Consider the following 4,701-nt stretch of genomic DNA (forward strand, 5'->3'; position numbering starts at 1 on the left):
CCAGGGCATTTCCCTATCACTAGCCATTAAAGAGACGAAGAGGAGGAAGGTAGATAAGGAAGGAAAAGTACTTACAGTGGGAGGACACGAAGAAGAAGGCGAGCAATCAGAGGTAAAAGAACGAAGAAGGGTTGAAAGAAGATGAAGCAGTAAGAGGTAACGACGGACTGCCTTTAGGGTTTATAAATCAAAGCCCCTAGGAAACATTGAAGACCGAGCTGAACAAACGAAACAGCGCAACACACATTAGCCGCCAGATCAAGGAACAAAGGCGATTTAGGGAAGCGTGCGAAAAAAGCATGCGTTATATATTATGAAGAGTTAAGGTTGTGGGGCACGCGTCACCTCCCTATGAAAGGGCATTTATGATAGAAGTGGCAAGAAAATCATGAGGAAGGATATGCGAGGAGGTGCGCCTTACTTCATGAAGATCATGCCTCGATAACTGAAAAGTTCAACCGGGAGCTTCGGGAAACGAAGAAGACGACGGTGAGAAAGTCGATCCAAATTCGGCGCCTGTACACTTCCTTGAAATTAGAGTAAGGTTTAAATTTAACTAAAAGAACCTTATGTAATGCACCATATGACCGCAGGGATACGGAGGATCTGATAGCTCATCTTCTTCCAAGCCACAAATGCTATCTCCAGATCGGAATTCCTGGGCAGATCTCCAGATCAAATTCCTAGGCAGATCTCCAGATAAAATTCCTGGATAGATCTCCAAATCAAATTCTCAGACAAATCTCCAGATCAAATTCTTGGGCAGATCTCCAGATCCAATTCCCGGGCAGATCTCCAAATCAAAATCCTGAGTAGATCTCCATATCAAAATTCCTAGGCAGATCTCTAGATCAAAATCCTGGGCAGATCTCCATATCAAATTCCTGGACAGATCTCTAGATCAAATTCCCGGACAGATCTCCAGATCAAATTCCTGGGCAGATCTCCAGATCCAATTCCTGAGCAGATCGCCAGATCAAAATTCTAAGCAGATCTCCAGATTGAAATTCTTAGGCAGATCTCTAGATCAAAATCCTGGGCAGATCTCCAGATCAAAATCCTGAGCAGATCTCTAGATCAAAATTCCTGGACAGATCTCCAGATCAAAATTCCTGGACAGATCTCCAGATCGAAATCCTGGGCAGATCTCCAGATCAAAAATCCTGGGCAGATCTCTAGATCAAAATCCTGGATAGATCTCCAGATCAAAATCCTGAGCAGATCTCCAGATCAAAATCCTGAGCAGATCTCCAGATTGAAATTCTTGGACAGATCTCCAGATCGAAATCCTAAGAAAATCTCCAGATCGAAATTTTTGGGCAGATCTCTAGATCAAAATCCTGGGTAGATCTCTAGATCAAAATCCTGAGCAGATCTCCAGATCAAAATCCTAAGCAAATCTCCAGATCGAAATTCTTGGACAGATTTCCTGATCCTGATCAGATCTCCAGATCGAAATTCCTGGGCAGATCTCTAGATCAAAATCCTGAGCAGATCTCCAGATCAAAATCCTTAGCAGATCTCCAGAACAAAATTCCTGGACAGATCTCCAGATCGAAAATCCTAAGCAGATCTCTAGATCGAATTCCTAGGCAAATCTCTAGATCAAAATCCTGAGCAGATCTCTAGATCGAAATTCCTAGGCAGATCTCCAGATTAAAATTCCTAGCCTGATCTCCAGATCCAATTCTTGGGCAACCCTCCAGACCGAGTCCTAATCAGACCTTCCGAGCCATTCCTGATCAGGTCTTCGTATAGACTCCGGGTCGTTATTTCAGACTCTCGTCCCAGTACGAGTTATAAGTGAGCTTGCTCTCACGCCTCAGACTCTCACCCCAGTGCGAGTTATAAGTGAGCTTGCTCTCACGCCTCCAGACTCTCCCCCAGTGCGAGTTATAAGTGAGCATGCTCTCACGACCAATGACCTCTCGGTCGGGACTCCAAACTCTCGCCCCAATGCGAGTTATAAGTGAGCTTGCTCTCACGCCTCCAGACTCTCGCCTCAACGCAAGTTATAAGTGAGCATGCCCTCACGACCAACGACCTCTCGGTCGGGACTTCAGACTCTCGCCCCAGTGCTAGTTATAAGTGAGCATCCTCTCACGACCAACAACCTCTCAGTCGGGACTCCAAATTCTCGCTCTAGTGTGAGTTATAAGTGAGCACGATCTCACGACCAACGACCTCTTGATCGAGCTTTCTGACTCTTGCCTCAGCATGAGCTACAAGCAAGCATATTCTCATGTTCAATAATTCATTGGTTCACATAAAAGGAGAAGTACCAAGGAAGGGAAGGAAACACAAGAGAAAGACATGAACAGGAACCCAGAACCTAGTCATATCGGTATTTATTTGATAAAGTTTGAGAGGCATTCTTCCAAAGTTCATATCATTCACTGGGAATATAAGTAGTCTTAACTTCCTTTTTAAGTAGCCGCGTCAGGTCGACACCTTGGGTAAGATCGATCTGCCTGACCTGCTTGCTCCAACTGGGCTCGCACTTGGGTCAGCTCCGCCATGATGCACTGAATGGTGCGATGTTGCTAGGCAATAGTTTCATCTTTCATCTGACTTTCTTCTTGGAGAAGGGTTAAAGAGTCATCATGTTTTACCTTCAAATAAGTAATAAAGTGAGTCTGACTCTCTAGGTCAGAATGAACCTTATGCTTCAAGGTTGCCTCAGCTCGAGTCCTGGACTTAATGGCTATCCAAAGTTCTTTCATTTCTCGACGAAGGGAGGACTGAATGTCCCTTCTCTGCGCCATCTCGAATAGGGCCTCATCCTTCTGGGCAAGTAACTGAGTCAGATGAGTAAGCTATTGGCACAAAGGTGACACCTCATCATGCTCCACGATGGATTTCAAGGTAGGCAGAAGTTAGCAAGAAAAACATAAGGGCATAAGATGAGTTAGCCCTTTTTAAAGGGAAAGGTGTGAAGAGTCATCCTCGAAGCGTACAACAACATATGGGGAACCGTGCCACATTCAAGGATAGGTTAATTATCCAAAAATCTGGGAACTGACACAATCGCATGGACATTTAGGAAAGAGCGTAGCATTTGAGAATGTGGTAAAATTCCGAAGACCTGGGGAAAAGGAGCAGTAGTTAAAGTCGTAATGGCAAAGCCAAGGGAAACCGGAGTCTGGGTCTAATCAGTTGGACTTTAGCCTCCTTCAACTAGACTTGGGGGAGGCTTGTGATATGGTGCATAATGATAGGGTCCGGTCGTCAAAAGTCATGGTGGCGTGACAGTCAGAAGTTAAGGAAATGTGACAGTCAAAAGTCAAGGGGGTATGGCAGTCAGAAGTCAAGGGGGTGTGGCAGTTAATATACGGAGTGGACCACTTGGGGCCATTCGGCATATAAAGCCAAGGTGAGGTCTATCGTTCAGGAAACCAAGTCTGCGGCAGGACGTGTGATTAGGGCGAAGCTGGACCTGACTTTACCGGTCGGGTTTTCTTAAGCTAACTCGCGTAAATAGACTTGTCATTCTCGGTCGGGTCTGAATCATAAAAGCCGACAAAGAAGGACTCCGATCGCACCTCTCCATCCATCCAATCTATTCATCAGCACTTAGCAGACCGACCCGAGTTGCCTCGACTACATCCGGGCAGGATGGTAGGAGCTACACGATAATAGGTCAGGGAATCGTAACCACCTGTCAGAGAATATCTGCTGCATGTCAGGGAATATTCCAGTAGTTGGGGGCATCTGCAAGTAGAACCTTCCTCCAGTCTATAGGAGAAGGTCACGTGTCCTCCACCACTCGACAAGTCCTGACACCCGACACCCTCTGACAGGGGTCAATCTCTAGAAGGTGCGCATTGTCATATAAAAAGAGACGTCCTCTCCCTTGCGTAGGTACGCTCACTCACACACTTGTCTTCTACTTTTCTTCTTCGTACACTGTTCATCTAGGAAAAAAGTACCTAACTTGAGCGTCGGAGGACCTATTCCAGGGACTTTTTTCCTGGTTCTCGGCCTCTAACGTTCCGTGTGCTTGTCTGAGTGTGCGTAGAGTTCCAGTACCGCCGGCTCAGACCCAGCAGTCCTTGAGGGTCACGTGGGAGGTCCGTTCTCTGAAGCTCGTGTGACCACAGGATCATAGTCTCCTCCCCGTCAACGCTCGCTACATTTCATCTGACCTTCATTCGACTCAAATTCCGGACAGGATCACTTATCGATGATAAAACCAATGATTTTCGACTAACCTTATTAATGATGGTGCAAACTACACCTTTAATTAGTGCAAGGGGGTGTGGTTAAAGAGCCTATGTATCTATTATACTGTCTTCTCCCTCTCTTTATATCCCTTGAATCCATCAGGCCCGTCCCCTCGGATGAATCTAGTGGCTAGCACATGAGGTGTTGCCACCATGAGATCTGGGGTTAGAATTTCAGCAAAACCGAGATAAATGTTTCCCTTATGTGCTAGTCGCTATTCCAAAGACTAGTAGCCGCTCGTGATTTACCTCCTCCATGTTGACTCTAGGACGAATTGATGAAAATACTGAAGACGAATATATTCATCTTTTACCATCATGAATCCACATGTCCACCTCTTCCTCTGCTTCATATTTATTTTTGATCATGTCGATATATCTCTCCATCTGGATCAAGAAATTTATTTAAATTTTGAGAGATATTTTAATAGTTTTTCAGTTATATACGCCCGGGTGTTATTCTGAGCACCGTGGGCAC

This window comes from Zingiber officinale, chromosome 2A (genome assembly GCF_018446385.1).
Source record: "Zingiber officinale cultivar Zhangliang chromosome 2A, Zo_v1.1, whole genome shotgun sequence".
Lineage (NCBI taxonomy): Eukaryota > Viridiplantae > Streptophyta > Magnoliopsida > Zingiberales > Zingiberaceae > Zingiber > Zingiber officinale.